Source organism: Halictus rubicundus, chromosome 3 (assembly GCF_050948215.1).
Source record: "Halictus rubicundus isolate RS-2024b chromosome 3, iyHalRubi1_principal, whole genome shotgun sequence".
In the NCBI taxonomy this organism is placed as follows: Eukaryota; Metazoa; Arthropoda; class Insecta; order Hymenoptera; family Halictidae; genus Halictus; species Halictus rubicundus.
Window position 1 is genome coordinate 20,048,887 of NC_135151.1, and position 25,411 is coordinate 20,074,297.

General features: G+C 44.3%; 1 long non-coding RNA gene across 1 annotated transcript in view; it reads right to left on the reverse strand.

Annotated features, from left to right (window-relative positions):
- The window catches only part of LOC143352926 (uncharacterized), an 83,385-nt gene that overhangs the window by 51,690 nt on the left and 6,284 nt on the right, over positions 1-25,411 (reverse strand). The window lies entirely within an intron of this gene.

The following is a 25,411-nucleotide window of genomic DNA, read 5'->3' on the forward strand; positions in this document are numbered from 1 at the left end:
TCTTTGTTTACAGTCACGTGGGACTCGAGCTGCGCGTTCGTTCTCTTCGATTTGTCCTCGAGTTGCGGACGAGCGATACAGCGAACAACCGTGTAACGCTGTCGTGAACTGTCCCGACGAGAATAATAAAAGAGCGTAAAAAAAAAAACGGAAAATGTCGAGGGAACATCGGATCGCAGAGACGGACGTCCTCGCCTCGAATCCGGTCGCGTTCCCAGCTGGCAATTGATGTGTCGGTGGGTACGTGCTTCGACGGGAACGCAACAAGTAAGAGACACATGGATCTGAAACGCGTCCAGAGCGTGTGTCGTCCGGTCACGTAACCGAAAGAAACACGGTTAGAACCGCGGTTAATTGCGTTCGCTCCCGGCGAAAGTTAACGCGGCGTTGCATCGATTGCTCTCTAATTGAGAACTCGCCGTGAATGGTAGCGTGCTTGGTAAAGAAACGCTGGGATTACGGTGCCCGGTCGGTACGAACGGTAAGAGAAGTGGGGAAGGGGAGAGAGAGAGTGGGGGGAAGGAGGAGAAGGAGGAGAGGGGAGAGATATCCGCGCGACATCCACGGACGTCTCGGGGCGAGCAATTTATCAGGAAGGTTCGCCTGGGAACGCTATAGACGGATAAAAACAGATCCATCAAAAGTTTGATGCGACGAGCGCCGTGCCGGCAGCCATACTTGACAATCGACGCCCGACGGAACAGGAGACGAAGGAATATCGAAGAATCAGGGATTCTGACGAGGGAAGGTTGCGATGGAAGGACAAAGGATATCGACTACGATAGGGAGAAGGGCAAAAGGATCGCAAACGGTGGCGGGAGTGGGGGGAGGAGGGAGAGAGGCGAGTCAATCGTAGAATCTTCCCACCGTGCAGGTTCCCGTTCCCGGTTTCTGGTGTTGAAAGTAAGCTGCTTAACAGCGAGCAGCGGAGGAGGATCCGGTAGAAAACGGGAAGAAGGAGAGGACAGCGAGGTGAAGAGGCAATCCTCCCGAGAGGAGGAAAGATTCGCAAGGTTTCACGAGACTTTTATTACCTGCTCGGTCGCCGGCAGAACTACAGTCTCGGCCCATTCCGATGTAACTGAAATTGTCTCCGCGGAACAGCGTCGTCGTGCCGATGATGGCGCCGAGGATTCCGCGTACGGTCGAATTGTTCACGACCACGCGGTGTCCTGCTTCGTTGTCGCGGCCCCCGGTCAATTAACGCGACGCTGCCGCGAATCTCTCGCCGGCAACGAACATTCTTCCGAAAGTTCTTTCCCAACCGGTCCTCCCGGGCAGCCGATCTCCCCGCGATTGCGCCATTTTGTTTCGCACCCCCGCGAACATTCCTGCGTAGCCCGTATCGCCGCCTGGATCACCCGAGCACAGGACCAACGAATTCCTTGGACGTTTTCGGGAGACGCGAAACTCGCGTCGTTGTTGCGTGATTTCTTTGGTCGCCGATTTTCTTATTAAGGTTTACGCTTTCTTAAAAATCTAAAGTTTGCGTGAAGAAACGTGCAAAATCCGAACGTTCCCCGAATCGTAGAAAGAGGCAACCCTCTGCACGGGTTCTATATGACCCAGAATCAACTTTGAGGGCAATTACCAGTTACAGGCAGTTTACGTGCTGGCAAGTTGGATATCAAGTGCGAACACGGCTCTGTTATTAGTTCTCCATACTTCAGCGGTCTGTAATAACTACTTCCTGGCTTTAATGATTGGCAATCTTTTCGATAGCGCGCTCGATCATTTCAATATAGTGTATCGCACGTTGTATTAACCCTTAGCACTCGAATGGTGACTCTGGAGCACCACCAGAAATTGTTGTGGCATTATTTCAAAGAAATTACAAAAAATATTACAAAATATTTGTTACATTACAATATTTGTATTTAATAGATTACTAAACATTCAAACACTATATGTAGAAATCGGATGAGTTTCGTTTGAATAAATTGAAAATATTGTAAGACGGAAGAAAAATTAAATTTTACATTGAAAATAGTGCCGAGTGCGAAGGGTTAACCTTTTACACTGTATCCAGAATAACGTGAATTTTATTCGCTGGAACTCTTCGAGAGCGTTGGCAGATTTTTTAACGCGTTCAAGGACAGTGAACATTTCAGCGAGCTGCAAAAATAGACAGGCAATTTTTCTTGAAACCAGTTGTACTATCCGAAATCTGATTAGACATAAAGAATAATAATACGTTAACTGTTATTGGTAATGACAGTTGGTCATTACTTTGAAATGTGTATTAGTTACAAAAGCTTAAGGTTGTGTAAAATTAAATGAATAAAAGTTGGCTTTAACATTTGAATGCTGTAGCATTCATGTCCGATAACGTGTTAAGATTGCTAATTCGACGGGGTACTTAGAGCCGTCTTTATACAATTTATCGGGTAAGAAATAGTTACGTTATTGTAGGTCAACTGTTTGAAAATTTGATTCACGTGTCTGGATAAGTCTCAAGATAGCGCGACGTTACTTTTCCGTTCTCGGTTATCGTTTAATTAATTATACGACTCATTCGGCATGTCACTTTTCGTAGCTGCCTGGTCGATAATGAATCAACTTCACACACGAAGAACATACAGGTCCCTTTATTTTTGGACTAGACTATGTCGATATGTATCAACGATAATTTCTTTTTATGGCTTGAAGAAATATCAGTACTAATAAATTTCTACTTCAGTCGACTGTCACTTCGTTAGAAACAATTTTATCTCCATCATTTCAGTTCCCAAGATGGAGGGAGTTCTATTTCATGTGTGAATCGAAGTATTTCATAAATTTCTCACCCACCATAATTCATTGAGAATCCAAAAGTTATATCCATAATCGTCTGTAGACCTTTGTAATAAATTTCTAGTGTCGTTAACACTAAACGTACCGAGCTATAAATGTAACAGGTACATGTTGCCTTATAAAAATGACAAGATTTAATTTATTTAGACTTTGCGCTGTTCTTATTGCAATGCTCTACCAAAGATATTTATTGAATCATTGTTCATGAAAGCATCTTTCTAATTTCAAAAATTGTCAAATAAAAAATCTAGAACCGGTCATTTAACCGGTGGTGGTACGTTTAGTGTTAAAATTGTTAGGACATCTGTGATTTCCAGAGCTGTTAGTATTATCAAATAATGTATCACTACAAATATATATTTCCATAGGTTAACGCACATTATTAAATATATTTCAGTAGAACATTTTTTGAACTGTTCAGAAACTACGAATGAATTATAGTTATAGCGACCCCTGGACAGATCACGTGAACGAGCATCACAAACCACAGAAAATACTTGGAGGAACATGTTAACGTCGGCGATATTATCATTAAAATTCAACCTACACCATCGACTATCGCATGTTATAGCAATGTACCAGCACTCCGTGAATTTATTGTGCACGCAACAGTGCGCCTTAGAATATCATAGGCGTTCCAATGCCCCTCGCGCATCAGTTTATTCATCTAACTCGCTTGCAAGAAGGCATTTGCGAGGCGCTTAAGGTTCGTCGAGACAATAAAAAATGTCAATTTGTTGCGTGGATGCCCGTCGAAATGCGTACAGTTATCCATTAGACAGATTATTTTCATACCGGGCGATTTTTATCCAGCCGGGCACGAGCATATGGACCACATCGACCATTCCGCGTTCATTCCCGTGTAACCATAACCATAGATCCCGGCGCGAGGAACGCCTCGAACGACTCTCGAAAACAGGATGTTACAGAATTTTTCCGCGCGGCGCTGCGGTAACGCGTCTTGCTCCCTGCCGCGAACATTATCTTTTCCTCATCGTTTTCTAACGTTACTGCCCCGCGAGAAAGACGAGCTTGCATTCGTCTAAGCTTCGTTAATGACGCGCTGCGCCGGACGTATCCGGTCTTGCCTTATCGAGAGGGAAAAAGAAACAGCCAAGGCACTCTCGTTCGTCTTCGTTCGCGGGCAAAGCTCGCCGCTCGCGCTGCTTTTTACCGGAAAATCGACTGGCCTGCCACCGTGTTGCTTAATCGCTCGGTATTCCGACCGATTCGCGGTAACCGAACCTCCCTTGTGTCCCTCTCGTCGTTCTTTCGCGAGAGGGTTGGTTGCACGTTTAACTCGCAGAACGTCCAGATCAATTTACTTCTCAGAACCAGCACACTCGCGTTATAATTATGGTACAGGAAATGTGCCAATGATACAGAAAGACTACCTTCTACTAATATGTAAACACTGTCTATACTGGAATTTCTATGAGATATTCTCTTAGGAGGAACGTAAACACACAAATAGATAGAGACAAAATGATAGCAGACTCAAGGTTTATTTTGATTTTCTTCAATATGTCGCCAGGTTTGAGGAGGTTAAAGTGGTCAGTCGGTGTTCGGTGTACCATAATTATAACGCGAGAAATTAAAGATGGCACGCGAGTGCTATCTTTTTCTTTGGGAGTGTAGGTGGGAAAAAATCATAGATCCTTTCACGGCTTCTTCGAACCGATTGACATTTTCTGTTGGGTCGTGAAATGAGATTCAATATATGTAGAACCTTTAAAAATAATATTTATACTGACAAATATTGTAGAGGGTGAGGTATGAGGGTGAGGTATTGCCACCTACAATGCAAAAAATCTTTTTTTCCTAGGTGGAACCGCTGCAGAGATGTGAAGGTCACCTTGGTTCTTTTAAATGAAGAATGCTATGAATGCTATGAAGAATGCTATGAAGAATGCTATGTTTGGTACCTGTTTTCTGATAGCGGCTACTGAGACGAATCCAACGAGCTACAACATTAAGGTCTTTGAAGGTCAGCGAAGGTCATTTGACAAAAAAATTTATCAGGTTTTTATCTCTCGTGACGGCTACTAATCTTACCATTCTTATATTTATGTCCTGCGATATCGTCCACAGAAGTGTTTATTTGTCATTGCCAGGTTTAGTAAATACGCTCGAAAATGTCCTGAACGCTCTCACCCTACATGCCGCACCATTGAATACATTTGTACAAAAAATTGTTACAGCATGCGATTCTACTCAAATACGAATGGCAATCACTTTGAACACCTTCTGTCAATGCAACTTTGTTTCGCATTTTTTGTCATACATGACATTTGTTGACCTTCGAAGACCTTAATGTTGCACCTCGTTGGATTCATCTCAGTAGTCTCTATCAGAAAACAGGTACGAAAATATAGCATTCTATTTAACATTAGAACTACCGAACCAGTCAAAATGACTGGTTCCTAATTTTTTCTTTCACAATTACTGAAATTATAAAAATATTTTTTTTTAAGCACTTGTTAGAATGAAAATGGTATTAGGTTTGTTAGGTATTAGGTTTAGAATGAAAATGGTTAGGTTTTAGGTTTTAACTTTTTCATTGAAGCACACGTTAGAATGAAAATGGTACTAGGTTTGAATAGATGTAGTCTTGTCACTATTACAAAGAAATATTCATCAGTTGTATTTATTACTCGGTAGTTCCGGCGTTAAAAAGACAAAGGTGACCTTCACATCTCTGAAACGACTCGACCTAAGAAAAACAGATCAACGCGTGTCTTCTCTGCGCGCGCAAGACACCGCTGCGTATGCAAACAAAAGGATCTTGATTTTTTCTCGATATATGTCAACAACACGGGTCTCGTCAGGGACATGTATCGTCCAGGGGACATACCCGAGCCGTATTATGTTTACCAAGGCCTCTCGAGCTTAGTGGCCCCTCACGGAGTACACCCCGCGGTAGTGGGGATAGTTTCGCGACGTTTATCATCCATGCCTCGGCGACATATACAGAAAAATAATTGTATTTTCAAGGTTTCACTTGGGTATCCAAATTCAGATTACCTTAAGATCTATGTTACTAATACAGATTTTTTACATATTAGAAAATGGATGAAATCGTAGGTGGTTCTGAATTTCATCGAATGTGCGGAGGCATAGAAAGTCTGTAGTAATTTCTCCGGTGCGTTGTTATAAGAGGCGCATAATGCACGGCGGGAGAATACACGGGCTCTTAAATACTAATTGGATCTAGGAGAAGTGGTTGCGGCCAAAGAATTGGATTAGTTGAGGTGAACGTCTTGTCAGTCTCGTTCGGGATTAAAACGCGATTCTATTCCTCGTTACCCTATATTTCACGGTGCTTCATGGAATACTCTGTGCGCCAAGGGGATGGGGCTCGCAGATTTACTGGTAATAAAACACGGTATAAATTTCCGCGGCATGGTACGCGTTCAGACGCGTTACCGAGCATTCAGCGTCGCGGCGCGGTTCACCCCGTCTGCCATGAAACAGCATGTATTCAGACTAATCGGCCTAAAAGCGTTTCAAGAGTGACTCATCGTTTTTGCGACTTTTGCGAGCGTTCACGAAAGTCGTGGAGATACGGAAAGGAGAACAAACACGATGGTTCGGACAAAGTTCCCATACAGTGGCTTTCCGGGGCGCGCGCGCGCGGGACCGACGCGGCGCGGCGCGGTGCGCGCCCTTAAAGCTGCAAAGCGTTTGAAAACGCGCACCCTTCGCGACACCGGGTATCCCCGCGACTTAACATAAATCAGTCATCCATTGATTCGCTCGGTTACTCTCGCCATTCAGTTAATCTGCTTCTCTTTTATTTTCTTTTCTGTTTTCTGCACAGACTCGCAAGAGGAACGCGCGCCTCCCTTTCGCCCCGGGGGCCTACGTCAAAGGGCTCAAGTGTCGCAACCCGCCACGGAAATGGCCCTTTTCTCTCCACGAGAATTTAAACCGGCATTGACAACTGGATTCCGAGTTTTTATGCGTCGCAACTTTTCACAGTTCGTCGGAGACATAATAGAAACGCTTCAATAGGACACTGTACACTTTCACCCTGTCTTTCGCTTAACGAAATTACCGGTGTAGCTGTGATACTGTACCGGGAAACTGCATACGCAGTTATGCTGGTTTAGCTAAATTATTATAAGACTGCGGATCTTTATGCAAAATAAAAGATATTTGCATTGATTGCAAGACACAGGAGCGAAATACAAATTTCTTTCTTGCTTTGTTTATTTTATTCGGCTAAAACCAACACGCTGGTGCCCTTAAATCTGTTCAATGTGTCCACTGCTTTAAATTGTGGACTTGTACTTCAGTATGATTTTTTTTTAGTTCTACAAACGCTGAGACAATTTTTTCCTTTAGCTCGTCGAGACTCCTACCATTTCCGGTGAGAAACTACTCGGTAAAAAAAAAATTAAATGTTAATCTAACAGTGGTATCTTTTCTCGTATAACATCTGAAAAAGTTGCCAGTATATTTACAGTAGGTATAGGTAAAGAGCTTGTGCTGATTAATTCTCTGTAAATCTGAATAAGTAGGAAGTTAATGAATCAAAGTTTATAACACATTTTTCCTTTTTTCTTTACCAGACGAAGTAGCAAACGGCAGAGAAAAATTTATGGAGGTTGCAGCATAATCTTCTCCAAAACGTACCTGTATTCTCCTAAATGTACCTGTGTTCGAACGAACGTTGAGAAACACATGCATGCTCTTAAATGCATGTCAAAACAAAAGGCCTTCGCCGAAAAACCTTGTGGATTTCATTCCTTCAATTCACTTCAATTCGTGGGACCGTGTGTTTCCATCAACGTTCACCGTCTGTCAATAGTTGTCGTGCCTTCTTCTCAAGAACATAGCAGTACTTGAAGTTAACTTAAATATTCAAAGACGCGGACCAACTGAATTACACTGCTGAAAAATCACCAGTGCAATTACCTCATTATTAAAACGGACAAAATCGACATTGAAAACCGATCGCAGTAATTTACCATAAATTGTACGCGAAAAGTGTCCAGGAGATTAAGAAATTTCGACGAATTCATCGTACCTATCCCGTAACCCAGGGTGGGGGAGGGGGGGTGGTTGTCTTCCATGTTTACCGTCGCATTTACATTATTGACCGTAGTCCTCGTAGCTCGGAGTATCATTACGATCCATAATGCGACCGCGGAATTGCGTGCGGGCAAAATTGCGTGCGAATGCGTGCAAGTTTGTCCACCAGAGTTTTATGGCGTTTCGTTGAAAATGAAGAAATCTCGATGGGCTCGCGGGCCGGGGCCGAGACCTGTAATTTCAACCGAGCGGCCCAGTTTCTTCGAAATAATTAGCGGGTCGCGTACTTTCATTAATAAACGAACCAGCGCCGAGTCGATCGGCTCGGTGGAACCGATCGCGGATGCGGACATCGTCGTTGTTAACAGAGGTCGTTTTCTTTTAATCCGTTTAACCTTGTCGTAGGGGACGGGGACATCGAGCGACACCCTGGGAAGAAGTTCTTATTCGGGCGTTGGTGCGCTGGGAATGGCAGCGGTGCAACCATGTCTCGCATACTGAGCACAGCACACCCACGGTTTTCCACGGGTGTAACGGCCATACTGGAGCAGCCCGTACATACAGTTATGCGAGCTCGCGTTGGACTGAGACCAGAACAGGCACCGTTACGCCTTGGAAATGGACTTTTCCTATTTCCTTAAACGCAATGCTCTGATACCCGCAGACCGCTACCCTTCGTCACGAACCTATTATCTCGACAAGGTGCACGGAAGAAATCGATACCGTCCACGATGCGTTTACAACGTTCGCCATATTGGACGAGCGTAAAAATTCTTAGCGAGGATGAAACGCGAGCGGCTACAATTTCGAGCGAACAGTTTTGTGAATCGATTGCAATGGAATCTGTTCGAACCGACATAGTCGGTATGCCCAATTTACCGAACTCGTGTTTGACGTCATATTATGTCATCTGTCTACATCCCCAACAGGTCTAGTATTAGGGGGGCCATAAGTAAGCTATTATTTGCAAAGAATTTCTTTTGCCTTTAGTTCTGCACCGATCGTTGAAGAGGAAACACGTATTCTTTTACAGTTTTTCGGTAAAGCAGCCTGTGTTCAAATTATTCTAAAAAGTATAATTATTTTTACAATAATAAAATGGCGGCCGTACCTTCCGAGGATCACATTCGTCATTGCATATTTTCTCATTTTCATGCGGGATTCAATGCAACGGTAACAACAAAGAAAATTTGCGACGTTTATGAAGATTTTGATAGATACATTCGTGTTATTTTTATAAAGTAATGTAAAATAGTAATTTTTAGTGCTCCGTTAACCTAGTTTTAAATCAACGGTGTCTTACTTGTATCTTTCGTGTAGGCGTGTGCACTAGAAAAAAACATCTGTGCCAAATCGCAAAAAGGTTCCCGCCGCCTCTGAAAATCGAACTTTTCCATCACTCGCGTTCCCTCCCCTAATTTTCATTGAGGAAGTTCGCTCCGAGGAATAATCGTTCTCAAGTTTCTAGTCCGGTGTTAAAACAACATGCAAAGGAAGAGAGAGAGAGAGAGAGAGAGAGAGAGAGAGAGAGAGAGAGAGAGAGAGAGTGCCGAGGTTGTTGAATATAATAAACGGGGTCGGTCAATAAACAACGCGCTGTTATTCCCGGGGTCTTAGCGTAGGAAACGTTGCAATTTACTCGCCATTTTTCCCCGGACTTAATTCACCCGGATTACCATTCATTTAAACGTTTAGATTATTTCTCCTCGCGATGCAAATCTTCAGTAATGGAGGCGAGGGCATTCATTGTTTCCATTATTTCTAAACCGGAGCTGACTCTTACCCGATTCAATGCTCTCAGAACTTTTTAAAACCATTTTATTCATTAACCGAAGACAGAATTGATTTAAGAGAAACTCGCGACCACGTTCTTATTGTCGTACCGTTCCTTGCTCTTGTTATTCACGAGTGCAAATAAATATGTGCGATAAGCTATTAATCCCTTGCCGTACAATTTTTTTTTCTGCGACAGTGATTAAAACTTCTTCGCCTGTAATAATTTCCTCGAAGAAAAAGGAAATTTATATTTGTTATAAGTAGATATAAATTGTTAGAAATTCAGGGGATAAGCGCATTACAGTACTTTCAGGATCGATGACGGGTTTAAAAATGTACAATGAAGTCACCATTTTTTATGCGGATCTAACATAAGAGATATTTGAGCCGTTCATTGCACAAATCGATTAACTCCATAAAACAAAAAGTTGAGAAATGCGATGAAATAATGTACATTGTTTTTTAAAATTCCCTTTATAATATAAATTCAAATAAATATTGTAGAATGCATAAATACAGATGTAGCTTTCATCTAATGGTATATATACTTAATAAGAAAGAATAGCCAAAACATAATCGTCAGTAATGTTACAATTTTTATGTGACTGGTGGAGTTAATTGATTTGGCAAATGAAAAAAGTAAGAAAGTTAAATTCAGTGTTTAAATTTTTATGTTTTTTATTACAGAAAAAGTTAATTATTATATATTTTTATTACAGATTTTCCATAAAAATGAATATTAACAGTTCTGTTATAATATATTATTTGTGATTAATTCATCAGCAATATACATAATGTCTTCTTTATCAGCTGTATGTGAGGACTCGTCATTTCGACTTTTTGTCAAGTTTTTATAGTAATCATGTTTAACAGGAGGAATGAATTTTAGCAGGTCCATCATGTCTCTCCTTTTTTCCCTTGTCACAGTTCTACTTTTAGGATATAATAAAGACTGATCTACGTTTTCCAAACTTTGTGGTCTACCTGCTATAGATTTCGTTATATTAATGGCATTAAATTCTGAATCTTCATTATAGTCATATTTGAATTGAATGAGGTGGGGTTTGGACCTTTCTAACTATTCAGCGCTTGCTAGTGCATTTGAGTTGCATTATAGCAACGATTTACATTAGAGTACGGACTTAATCAAAATGGCCTCTGTAATAAATTATTTATTATTCAATGGCCAAAAAAATTTTGTCGTTTAATGGTGTTAATCTTTATTATTCAGGAAAGTTATTATAAATATAAAAAGTTATGATTATACCAAGTGCTTTGACACTTAAATGTATGATTTTTCAAAAAGTGGAGTTAATCTATTTGTGCAGTGCACTCATTTGTTATAAGTAGACTGCGGATCTTTATGCATTTATAGCAAAATTGAATAGATAAAATTTAAAATAGTAGCAACATTTAAAAAATTTTAGATGTCAATATACAATATCAAAATTAGCAAGGGAAGAAAAAACGTTTACATAAATTTACGTTCTCCCGTTAATGAATAATTTTTCTCAAAACTGTGTCGACCGTCCCGAATCTCTAAAAATTGTAATTTTCAGCTCCTTATGAGAATTCGCTTTACGCCTGAAATCGGACTTGCACCGAGAGAATGAATATCTAATGGAGATATTAGTTACGTTCCAGCGAACAATTCTGATTATAAAACAATCGTGTTTGAACACGGTCCGTAAGAGGGTCAGGGTACCTTATTGTTATCGAAATTGCGTCGCCCCCGGAAACAATTACCTTATAATAAATTCGTGACAAGTTGTTCCAATTTATAATCGCCCTGTCGGACACGCTCGCCGGTCCGCGTTCCACCGATTCCTCTTGTAATACAATATCCGAAGCTGGCACTAAAATTCGTAGAAATTCTGATCCGCGGCGACGCCGCCATGACGGCACGAAACCGTGAAGCAAAATTTCCTCTCGTCCGACTGATACGTGGATTGCTTTCGTAACTACAGTAAATTCGTGGTGAAAATTTGCATTAAGATTTACATAATCAGCGTACGTACATTTACCTAGATTCAATTCGAGCCCGACTATTTCGGCGATATTCCACGTAGTCCGAGGGACCGCGAATCAGCAGGCGAGGGGCGAGAGACAAAGAGACTGGCCAGAGAGGGAAAGACAAAAAGAGAGGGGCGGGGGAGGGGAGAGAGGGGCGCCCGCGCGCGCGAGAGAGAATGAGAGAATTGGGATATGAAGGAGAAGGAGGGGGGGAGGCGAGCGGAAGGAAGCGAAATTAATTCTTTGTGGTTGGCACATTTGCTGCGCGGAATTCGCACGGATTACCAAGACTTCCGTCCCTGGTAAACGAACCCGCCCGGAGTGGACTGATCTGCCGGAGATCCGTATGCACGTGGCGTTGCATTTCATTAAAGCGCAAGGTACTCGCGAACGAAGTCCGGAAAAAGAAAGTCGCCGGGGGTGAGCACAGAGGGAGAGAGAGGGAGAGAGAGAGAGAGACAGAGGAACACAACGCGGAAGAAGCGTGTCCACGCAGGTCCAATTACCTCGCCTTCATGAAATTCACCGGCCATCCTCGTTAACAAAGCCCGCGTCTCCGCGGAGCATAATAAATTTCAATGTTTTTCTCCCACATAATTATAATTTGAAAACTTTTTCTATTTCGTTAGCGGTTGTAAATTAATATCATGCTACTCGGCCTTTGCCCACCGGCTGTCCCCCTTTCTTTTTGGATTTCCCGCGCGTCGCGTCGCCCTCCCCCCTACCCCCCTTTCTCTCTCTCGATGGTTATTACGCCGCGGCTAACGCACTTGATAATTTTATGTTTGCCGGTTAAGAAGGTGTCCCGAGCTGCGGCCAACTTTCGGACGGAAGCAGCCCGACCGAAATTGTCGCCCCGAACTTTTCCACCCCCGCCACAGTTTAGTTTTATGGCCGTCGCAATTTTCTTTTTACGTTCTTTGCTGTACGAAATGAAAAAAAAAAAAAGAAAAGAAAAGAACACCAACGTTTTTTTCACGTCCGGACGTCGCGTCGCGTCGCGTCGCGTCGCGTCGCGACGAATTTTCTTACGGGAATCGGGACACGGGAAATACGGGGATTTTCTTGTTAAACTACCGTGGAGGGTGTTGTGCGTACACCGGAAGTAGCCGGTGTTTGTTTCGCTGTCGCGGAAGCTGGATTTCGTCTGGCTGAGACATTCAACTTCGCGGCCCGTCGCGGCGGTATTTATTCGCAAACTTAATTGCCCTCGTAGTTACTTATGAAATTCCGCGAGCGCCGGGCACCACGGCCGCCGCGTTGTCTCGAAACTTGTTAAGCAGCGCGGCAGTTAAAAAGCTCGAAAATTCTGTTAAATTAATTATTACAATATACGCGTGCGGGGAAATGGAATACGGGATGAATTAAATATCGTGCTTGTGTTTCCCGTGGTTTTCCATTGAAGACTGTAAATCTTCAACCTCTTTGCCGCAGCGTTTTAAGATCTCAAATCTTGTATTCTGCGATGTAGCGATTTACAATTGTTCCGGGGGCGAGTTTCGTTTGCAACAGGGTAAATTTGGTTTGTGAAACAGTGAGTTTGACTTGTGAAAAGGAGAAATTGGTCAGCGTAGAAAGGTGAATTTCGAGTGGATTTTCACGGGAAAAAGGTCGAAACCGTAAAATCTGTTCTTATTTATCGGTTCCCGAGGAAAGAAAATGGGCTTTCGGAATTTTTCGAATTTTCCGGAATTCCGAACCGCCGTAACCCCGGTCGAAGATGGGCCGAAGTTCGTGCAACTCCGCCGATGAACGGTAAGCGGAAAATTATTGTCGAAGTTCGACCTATCGACCCCGTTCACCGGTTTCGCCGCACAACAACACGCGAGTCCGGTTTTCGCAGTCGCGACCAGAAGTTATCGTGCCGCGACCGGAAACGCGACGGGGTTATAAGTTTGAATATTCATGGACCGCGGAGAACCAACGGAGTTGAAATGTGTAACAATCGTGGCGGCGTCAGCATAGATCCCGCAACGATTGTCTCGATCCTCTTCACGCTCGGCCGGCGAAGGAGCGCAGAGGTCGTATTTCAACCGACAAAATTCTTCTTTTATCGATTTCAGGTTATGTTTGTATCGCTCTCCAGGACGTCGAACGTATCTGATCGGCATCGATCAAACAAATATGCTAACGAGCGTTCGCATCCGTCAAAATGTATTTCGTGGGAATGCCAGATGGCCGGACCAGTAATAAAATGGCGGCGTCCGTACCTCCCGAGGATCATATTCGGCATTGCATACTTTTTCATTTTCATGCGGGATTTAATGTAACAACAAAGGAAATTTGTAATGTTTCTGGAGATGTATCGAAGGTCAACAAGTGTCAACGTTGGTTCAGAAAGATGGCAAACTGTCCTTGATCATGATGGAGATTATATAATAAATTAAGAAATAAAAACTTGAATTTACTGCAAAGTTTGTTTTAGATTTCAAAATAATTGATTACTTATGGGTCCGTCTAATACAAATGTACCTAAGAAGGGAAACGAAGTAAAAGTTGAGTCAGCAGCGAGAGGCGGATATCGATTTTCCTATTGGTATCTAGACGGGCGTACGTACACGCGATTCCACTCGCCGACGTCGGAAGATATCGTGCTTCTACTTCAGCAATGCACCGAGATACAGATTTAAATATTCATAAACCGTGAAAAATGGAGGAATACTATTTATTACAACTCATATTTACCGCGAGGTACTCAACCGGCGCAGCGGTACTTCGCGCCGGTTCTACCAGCTCCAAGTGACGCGTAGCACGTCGGAAAGCATCTTTCCACTAGGGTAAAAGACCCGTTCACCTACTCAATTAATGTCGCCCTAAACTGTTCTACTTAAAACCAAAAAGTATTATATATTATACACATTATATATATTATACATATTATATACAAAAATAATTTTGCTTGCTACTATACACAAAAAGGAAAACAGCACTCCACTTGTTTCTCCGTTAATTTTTACAAGATCATCGCAAAATTTCTAGTTGATTGGAAGAGGAAAAACAATGACCTCCTTGCTAGGGAAAGCGAAAACAGCGGTCACAGTTACGGTAGAGACCTCCGCGACAGTTACGGTAGAGGCCTTCGCGACAGTTACAATAGAGACCTTTGCGACAGTAACGGAGATAATTGGGTCTTTCACCGTAGACGTTCTCCGGGTATTGCGAGAAACGCTTAGGCACGGCGAAGGAAACAGTGCTTATGGGAGTTCGCGTTGAAAATCGAGAATTCAGTACACCAGGAGATATATCTATGTAATTCAACGATGCACAAATGTTTCTTCTTTGTCAGGCAAAAACACTGGCTTTCTCGCCGGTTCTATTAATCACGAACAGAATTATTTATTTTCATTCAGGAGTTAAATAATTCTGAGTTAATTATTCTTTAATAATAATTTTCATTCAGGAGTTGTTCATTAATTGCTTTAAATACTTATTAATTTGCTGTCATTACTTCATCATCGTTTAGTGTTGTAGCCTACGGCATTATATCCTTCTTTTCGTCGGCAACAGATGTTCCTATAATTAGAGTAATGCTCGGTACTAATCCAGATAATAGAAGCTCAAGGAGCTAATTGGGAGTTAATTGGCTTAGCCGGCTGTTCGCGGGAATTTTGTTGCGATTCATGAAGTTTAGATAAATGGAGTTCTATTGTACTATTGACCGACGCATTTGAAAATCCGTACGGCACGCGTGTTATTGACCAGACATCAATCAACGTGTCTGTTCATGACCTGCCATATCCCCTTCTCTTAAACGCTTACGGGCCAACACACTCGGCCGATATTCATAGTCAATCAGACTACTGGAAACCAGCGCTTCGCATGAAAAGATTTTGTTATACAATTTTCGGCTGATTTACTTGTATTTTTCACCTAGAATTCTTCGCAAATACAGAGAAGAAAAGAAGAACTAATCTGGACGTCGAGTTGTGCGAGAACAGCGAAAATATTTTATTGAGGCAAAACTGAGTATCAAGACCGCAACTATAAAAATGTTATGACTCGGCTCTGCGGATACATTTGACGCGTTTACGATGCGAACGAATAGGCTCGATACAAAACCAAATAAACATTAGAGGAATTCGGAGATGTAGTTATATTATTTTCGAGTTTTCAAGATGATTAACCCCGTGCACTACGATTTATTTTACGACTGCGTTAGAACTGTTTTTTTACACGCTTACAACTTCTTAGTAGAAGAGCATTTATATCCATTCTCTGTGTACAGACTGTTCGCGCTAACACTAACCAGCGTTTTTCATGGGAATAGTAAACCTTGGTAAAAAATGCAAGAGGAAACAGTTATACTGTTTTTTGCGAGCCACGTAATGGCGTCAGTAATTTCGTTCATCTGTATTATGTTTTTAGAAGTGAAGGTGACCTTCAACTCTTTACACCGACTGCTATGTACTTTTTTTACACCGTATAGTAAAAGCGTGTGCCAAAACGAGTACGGCACACCGATCTCCGAGGCGATCCGTGGTCGCAAACGGAAGAAAAATTATGTGACAATGTTCGTTCTCCCATAAATATCCGCGGTTACAACATTAACAACGCACGGGATCGAGTGACGTATCCAAACAAGTATTGTAAAAGTATCGCCTGTGTTCCCCGGTCATATTATCCGCACAGTAACCGAGCGTACGGTTGTTTTATTTAATCGATTGTCATTGAATTCGCATCATAATTCGAATGAAAGGTCCGACATTAGCGCAGCCCGTGGACCGATCAACGGGTATAATTATTATGCTTGTTTCTACTCGTATATTGTTTGCCTGACACCGTGCACAATGCTTCCATCGTTCAATCATTTCAGGGGTTCACAAAACGCCGGCTGTTTTAGCCGCGGAAAGTTCGTGCGCAAGAGAAACATGACGTAATGATAGAGCATTCAATGCTGGCGCAATCATTAAGCCGGCTAATGAAACGCCCCTTGGGTTGCCGAACAGTCGAAATTGAATTCCGCACGGGATCGGGGCAACAGTCCGAGATATTTAACGATGCTGCTCGCGACGGATCTTGATCTTTTTTTTTTTGGTTTTTGAATAGAGGGCTACCGATAGCGAAGTGCAGATGAAACATTAGCGAGGATGAAAACGTGTTATTATTCGGATCGGCTGTTTTTCGCGAACCTCTGTACTCTCTCTCTCTCTCTCTCTCTCTCTATCTATTTAGCTTTCTCTATCCCTCTCTATGTGTACCGTATCTCGAATTTCGAAGCGGCAACCGGATTGCCGCAAAAGGAGCAACATAATGACACCGTAATACGGACGGCTAGCCAATTTCAACCTGCAAAACCGGCTAAGCCCTCGGCAGGAGCATAACAGCAGGTTACGGCGAAGGAACTCGTTCGTCCTTCGTTTAGAGGCTCGGTTTCATCGAATCGAGTATCATTCGACAGTGCAAGTCCGCTTTATTGGGCGAGAGAAAAGGTTCGAAGAGCCGAACGAGACCCGTTGTCGTAAAGCCCGCCCGTCAGATCTATGTGTTTATATTAAAATCGAAGAACGTTATTACGAAGCATCGCTAACCGCTCGTTCGTTAACTGCGCATAAAGGATCGGTAATAAGCGGAGGGCATGTTTGTGCCGTTACAGTCGCCAGCCATTTTGAGCACGTGGCTTTATCTGGCGATCGTACGAACGCCGACGTAATTAGAAAACAAGCCATTAATCGCCGTAACGATCTCGCCGGCGAAAGTGAAAGAAATTTAAGAGTCGCGGTGTAACGTCGACAAGCAACAATTAAATGATAAAAATCGATTAACGGTTCGCGAGAAAAATTGCAGAAGAAGATTCGAATATTTACGATATTGTTTAAGCAAATTAACTTTTTTGATATTACCTTGTCTTACTAAATTCCCTAATCGAGAAGCGACAGTTAAAGAAGATTTACTATCCTAGTCCTAGTTTCCGAGGTACAGTGAATTCTCGATATATGTCAATAACATGGGTCTTGTCAGCGTCATGTATCGTTCAAGAGACATATCCGTGTTATGTTTACACTCCTCTGCGTCCGAGGCTTCTCGAGCTTCGAGGCATATTCCGCGGCAGTGGGGATAATTCCGCGACATTTATCATCCAGGCTTTGGCGACATATATAGAAAAATCACTGTATTTCAAAAAATATGCTTTTGACCCTGAAGGATTGACTTTGAGGAGTGTTTTTGCCGGTTAAAAAATAATATTTATCGAACATTTTTCTAAGAACTACCTGCCACACAATACCCGCAGTTTTAATGATTACTAACAGAAGAGTCGAAGTGTGCTAGTAAGTGACTGAGCACCACCGATTGCGAGTGATCGTTATCAAATAAATAGTAATAGAAGGAGACTTTAAGTAATAATTTTCAACAGCTCTCGATATATAGATCGAGCCTGATGAGTCTTTCTATCATATAATTATCTGTGATTGAGAATTGTGAGGTTATAATTAACGCTAAACCTACCAAGCATTAACAGTATCTGGTAAATATTGCCTTATAAAAATGGCAACTCTAATTGCCTGTAGCTTTCAATACAATAAATGCTTGGACAAGAAAATTAATTCCACTATAATAAGTGGAATCAATAATTGTAAAATATAAAACCGGACATTTTGACCGTGGTAGGTTTAGTGTTAATATATTTCTAGTGCAGTTTGTAGTGTGCGTGTGTACTGTATATTATTATTTACTGCAACATTCATGACTTACAGAATCATATGAACAAAGAATTTTCTGTTAATTCCTCTGTCTGTGATCTTGAATGACCTTGAATGACCTTCACTAGTAATAGTCACTGAATTCCTACTTTAAATTATTAGTTTTAAAATAGTCATTTCTAGTGCTCCGTGAACCTAGTGTTAACAGGCTTTTCATGTAAAATCATTGTTCGCCTATTTTTGTCGGTAACCTGGTCGCTCTACCTTATCGCGAATCTACAGACTCTCGGCCCTTAAAACATTTGACGTACCCTTAAAAACAACAAAGATATTTGAGGTGCAAACGTTGGGTGACTCACCCTGTACAAGAAGAGAAGTCAAGTCTACGAATGATTACACCAAAACGCAACAAGTCATAAATAATTGCAGCATACCTGACTTTTAACTGATCACTTACATATTGAGCGTACGTACGTGAAGTTTTAGGTGTCCAACCAGCAAATGCATTAATATTTCCTGAGAAATCGTAGCGTTCTCGTAGAGATCGCGCGTACTAGACGTCAGATCCGTCGACGACGCAACGATACGCGTCGTCACAAAACGAATTCCCCTTGCATTTTCCCGCAAGGTTTCTCGCAAAAGTCGACAAACGGATTGTCGGTCGCGAGTACGCCCCAGAAGTGGTTTCGGTTGGTCCTTCTCCGCGAGAGAACTGTAAATATCGATGCGGCTTTGCCGTTCGAGGGCCAAACGGAGCCAGCCGGTCGCGGCAGGAGGGAGCAGACGCCGGAAAAAAGGCACCGCGACAAATTCGTTTTCGCTGGCAACAATATCAGCTGGCGATTTCAATTCAAATCGAACGATTGAACACGGGCCCGCTTGCGCCGGTTCGGGCTATTGAAAATAGACTTGCCAGCGGGAAAGAAAGAAGGTCGGGCTCTTGCGGGTTTGCGTTTTCCGCGTGCGTCCGCGAATTTCGGGATACGGGGACCGGAAACGGTCGGTCGCGCGCCACCTGCGACAAGAATGCTCGCTTCTTGTGCCTCCGGTGAACATTTTCCGAGAGTCGTTCAGATCGCGCCGGGTTTTCTTGTTTCGCTCGTGGCCTCGGCGGTGGAAATTCTTGTCCTTCATTTTTTCCCGGACGGACCGACGACCAACCTCGAACGCGACAGGCGCGTCGACGGTATTGTTACACGCCCGAGGAGTCCGGTTGCGTACGCTCTGTTGTTGCGAAACAGTGGACGTCAAGCGGTTCGTCGTATTATCAGCGGGACAGTAGCTAGGTGTCGAAGCGAGATAGAGCCCGGGTGGAGCACGTGTGATAATCAGAAGAATAGCAGGAGGCCCGGGGAACTAACGGTGAAAATAACCGAGGAAGGAAGAGGCCGGGAATAAGAGTAAAACGTGTAGCAAGAAGAAGAAGAAGAAGAAGAAGAAGGGGAAAAAAGGCCGAAGGTAGAAGACGTAGAACGGAGGCGGGATAAAAGGAAGAACGAAAGAACGAAGAAAGGGAAGAGAAACTGCGGGTGCAATGGATAAAAGTGTGCTCGGGCCTCTGGGGCAGACTGAAAGTACGCGAAGTTACGCCGGATAAAAGGGGTTGCCGAGATAAATATCTAAAACGTCATGCGTAAAGTTTTAATGAATTAAAGAGAAGCTCCCGACCATCGTTTCGCCGGCGCTTATTTAGTTCAGAGGCTAGAGACGCGCGCGCGCGACCCTCTGAATAGCACGCTCGGTCTCGACCTCCTCGTTCAACTCTTTTCTCCGACTTTCCCTTTTTCACGCTCGTTTGCGATACCGGCGTGGAACTGGGCGAAGACGAACAGACGAGGCCAGACACTTTCTTTGACCGGGCCGGCAGCCGGTACAGCTCGCGTGAACACACGAGGTCTAACAAGGTATCAAGAGGCCTATTTCATTCGATTCCGGTTAGTTTTCGGCATCTCCCGCCCCAGTGTGGAAAACTCGACCGAAAGGGCCGCGACGATCAACGGTGAAAAGATACACGTTTTCGCATTGAAAACGCCGTCCAACCCGAAAGCATGAGCTCCCACCTTCGACCTTAGAAATTCCCCGGGACATAAATCCAAGCTTCCCCCCTCCTAGCCCGAATCCCGACACATCAGCGTGCAAGCACCACGTTGTTCCCGTATCCGTGGACGTTGCGAAGCTGGCAGGTAGAACCGACTCGGAGTCGGTAAATTAGTCCCTGAACAGCGCCAGGTTGAGAAAGGAGCGGGACGGAAGGGACAGCGCACGAACAGCAGGAGGATGAGGAGGAGGAGGAGGAGGCGGAGATCAAAGCAGATTATGGCGGAGCGAGACAGAGGGGAAAGAGAGATGTACAGGGAGAAGGAGAGGAAGCAAGCAGCCGGCGGATGAACAAAGAGGAGGACAGAGCAGATGCGAGATTCTTAGCGGGGTCAAACCTCCCGGCATCTTCGAGAACGGCTCTCCGTCCTGCTCGCTACCATCCTGGCCCTCATCTTCGGCCCTCGTTCTCCGGTTTCTCCGGCAGCTCTCCGGTAAAAAAGTAGCGGACGCGTACACGTACACGTTGAGGCGCGCCCGCGCGCGCTCGCTCGCGCGTAAGCGTGGTATCACACGCACGGAGGAGACCGGGCACCGGGCCGGTTGTTCGCCCCACCAGACCTACCTGGAAGATCTCTCGGACTGGTCCAGCCGGGTCGGCGATCGCGTGTTGCTCGCGTGGCCGAGACCGGCCGAGCGACCACGAAGACGGCCGAGCGATCCGGCTATTACAGAAATTGCGCTATTACGCGGGGCCCGGTGCATTAAAAAACTATAGCGAATAGACGAAATGCCGACGAGAGGAGATGTCAAGGAGAGGGAGGGATTCGACAAGGAGGAATGCGGCCAATCCGCTCCGAACCCGAAGGACGCTCGAATATCATTATGGACGGCTTCGTGACGCCGGAATCACCGATGGATCTGCTCCGACCAGCTCAGGGGCGCAACCTGTGACAAGCCTTATCTCTCGCGTGTCCGCCGATCAAGCTGGCTGCCGAGCTTATTACACGCGAGAGGTCTATCTGCGTTCGTCCCACGTGATCGTTCGACTGCGCCTTTAATAGAATTTAATAAACGTCGCTCGAAATATTTTATCTAACTGTTATCCGCCGACCGACAACCAGCTCGGCAGCCAACCGTTGAACCGCCGCGCCGCCGATCCAGACGAAACGTTTATCGCGGGAACACCTCCGTCGGAGATGGAACAAAACGCCCCGTGTCTCCGTTGTCCTTTATCCGTTATTCCGCGTCTAACGATAAGCTTGATGGCCCGCCGTTAAACCGATGATCGAGTCGAAATGTTTCGAGGCGGGAATGCCCGGGCAATCGTTTAATTTCGCGAGCCGCTTAACGAGAGTAGATATGAAAGTTGACGAGAGACTCCGAAACCCGGAGATATTAATGCGCCGAATATATTCGCCGTTCATTTGCATAGATTAGACAAGCACCGGAGTTACCCCCGTAGTGTCTCTTGTCGGAGCGGCGGCGGCGGCGGCGCGGCGCGACGGTATCCGCTAAAGTATGTCCGTTGTTAATTTATTCACGATTACGGCGCCTCTTAAGAAGACAGCAAGAAGACGAAACTTTCCGGCGGATGGATCTTAAAATCTAAAGAGACTCGACGCAGAAAAGCCTCGGTCCCCTTGAAAGAGGAAGGCTCTAACAGCCTTACGAGCTGCTACGCTCTGTGTTGGAGGCCCGGAACGCCACGGGCGATCACGGGACTCGCGCTTGAAACGAGACTGACGTTCATACAACGTTCCAGGTATTTACGGGTCCAACGCTGACGTGGAAGCAGCCGGTGTAATCCGAGTTACAGTGAATTCTCGATATATGTCAGCAACACGGGACTGGCCGACGTACAGTGTGCCCCACGAGCTCTGTCCACTTGAACATCTTGGTTACTTCAAACAATGCGAGAAAGTAGTACTTACAGGAGTTGTAGGGTTTAAGAAAGTACATAATAAATAATATATTTACAGGCCCAACGCTGACGTGGAAGCAGGCGGTGTAATCCGAGTTACAGTGAATTCTCGATGTATGTCAGCAACACGGGACTGGCCAGCGACATGCAATGTGCCCCACTAGCTCTGTCCACTTGAACGTCTTGGTTACTTCAAACAATGCGAGAAAATGGTACTTACAGAAGTCGTAGGGTTTAAGAAAGTACATAATAAATAATATATTTACAGGCCCAACGCTGACGTGGAAGCAGGCGGTGTAATCCGAGTTACAGTGAATTCTCGATGTATGTCAGCAACACGGGACTAGCCGACATACAGTGTGCCCCACTAGCTCCGTCCACTTGAACATTTTGGTTATTTCAAACAATACGAGAAAATAGTACTTACAGAAGTTGTAGGGTTTAAGAAATAATATATTTATAGGTCCAACGCTGACGTGGAAGTAGGCGGTGTAATCCGAGTTACAGTGAATTCTCGATGTATGTCAGCAACACGGGACTAGCCGACATACAGTGTGCCCCACTAGCTCCGTCCACTTGAACGTCTTGGTTACATCCAACAATGCGAGAAAATAGTACTTACAGAAGTTGTAGGGTTTAAGAAATAATATATTTATAGGTCCAACGCTGACGTGGAAGTAGGCGATGTAATCGGAGTTACAGTGAATTCTCGATATATGTCAGCAACACGGGACTGGTCAGCGACACGCAATGTGCCCCACTAGCTCTGTCCACTTGAACGTCTTGGTTACTTCAAACAATGCGAGAAAATGGTACTTACAGAAGTCGTAGGGTTTAAGAAAGTACATAATAAATAATATATTTACAGGCCCAACGCTGATGTGGAAGCAGGCGGTGTAATCCGAGTTACAGTGAATTCTCGATGTATGTCAGCAACACGGGACTGGCCGACATACAGTGTGCCCCACGAGCACTGTCCACTTGAACGTCTTGGTTACTTCAAACAATGCGAGAAAATGGTACTTATAGAAGTTGTAGGGTTTAAGAAACTGCATAATGAATGATATTCTTGCAAATCCATTCCAGTTTCTTTTAATTTTTTACACAATCTTTTAAAAATCTTGTGCGAAGGACACATGCGGTTTGGATATCTTTCACCGTACAAATTTCGAGCCACAATTGCGTTTCTCTTACTTTCTCCATAAATTCGAAGCATCTCTAATTGTTCTTCGAATGAAAATTTCATATCTTATGTTCACTAACTGAGACATTGACTGACACTGAGAGACGTCGAAAGTCTACCAATGTTTACATTTCTGAGCATATTCTTAAATATGTTCCATAATGAAATAGTAGATTGAAAACAGTCAAATATCTCAACAACGGTAAGTTTTAGGACAAATACACTTTAGGACATTTACACCATATTATGTAGTTTCTTGAAACCTACAATTTCTGTAAATAACATTTTCTCGTATTGTTTGAAATAACCAAGATATTCGAGTGAACATAGCTCGTGGGACACACTGTACATTGTCCAGCAGATACTATACAGAAGGTATTGCACACTTTCTTGTGGCCCCTGTTAGGCGGGAGTATACCTCGCGGTAGTGGGGATAATTCCGCGACGTTTATCATCGAGGGCTTGGCGACCTATATAGAGAAATCACTGTAGTTCGGTAAGCAAGCTAGTCGGTCGATCAGCGTTTTCACGATCGGTGTAACGGAGTAAACGATGGGGGACATGGCGGTATTCCTGGTTTCCGTAGAGTTATCGCGGCGTGCCCGTACGCGGAAACGAGGCCGCGGGTTTTTGCGAGTCCAATCCACCCGTTACTAATCACAGAAATTTGTAGCTTCGCGAACACAAAAAGACGGCGAGCACGGAAGCGTTTCTTTGCGGAGCGAGAGGGAACGAGACGGCGGGTTTAATTCATGGAACCGGGATGACGGAACCTGCGGGAGACAAGTACAAGCGCGATGATATACGAGAAAAGTTTACTCTCAATCAATTTCTTCCGTTGGTGCCGCGCGATTGCTAAAACCTGGAAAGAAGTCGAAATAAATTAGAGACCGTGAAAAATTATTTGGCCCCGAGGTGCCACCGGTGGGAAACTGGAATACGCCGCGCATAAAAGTGGGCACGGGCACTTGGCGCTTTTAATTACTAAGTGTCTTGGGAATGATCGATGAAACCAAGAACCGTTTCCGTTCGCGACTGTTTCACGTGACTGTGTAATGCTTCCTAAATCATGCTCGCGCGGTGAGGCGCGGCGTCTGCGTGCGCGTGTGCGTGTGGGCGTTGGCTCGCCCCTTAAATGCGTAACTACGAACGATTAAGCTCGCCTGGAAATTAAGAGAACATTGTTGGATCCGTAATGTCTGCAGTTCTCCATTATATTCGGTGTATATCAGACGTAATATCGTTTAACTCCATCCAGCGCGATTTCATTTACTCCGGGCACGTTTAAATCCCTCCTCGAGACCGTTTCAAAACCCGTGCGATTCGTGAGTCCATTTTCAGAGACATCCACCGTTAATAACGGCAGGCAAGATTGCTAAAGGTGGGCGAGCTCGAACACCAGCACGAACACAAGGGCGGGCGGGCGGGCGCGCGCGCGCTAGCTCACGTGTTTCGACCTCCCCCCGTTAAATTTACCACACACGCGTTCACGGCATATTAAGTAATTAAAATTCAAATGCCCGAGCCGGATGTAAAATTTCATTGAAATTAGTTTGCCTCCTGTAAACGGCGGATTGGTCCCGGCCACGCCATTTACGCCCGTTTCAAACGGTAATATCCTCTTTCCGCGTTAGCCGGACCGGGCGGGCGCGCGAAAGTCAAACTTTCGGGATCGGGTAACGATAATTGGCAACCGGCGAAACACCGAAATTGTCGAAATCAATCGGCGAAACGTAACGCAGCGGTCCGGCCGCGCGATCCGACCCATTTATAACCAACGAGGCACACTTTATAATCAACACGCCGGTGGCTAAGGGGAGGAAGAAAAAAAGAAGAAAAATCATCGGCGGTTTACCATTACCCGGTATGCATTTCGCTGATCCCTGAGAGAGCCAGGCGTTCGCGTTCGCGTTCGCGGCTGTAATCAAATTTACATTTCTCCCGCGCCTAGATGAGATATTATTGATATCGGTTTCGCGGTTATTGTGTTGTAACACACCGTAGACGATT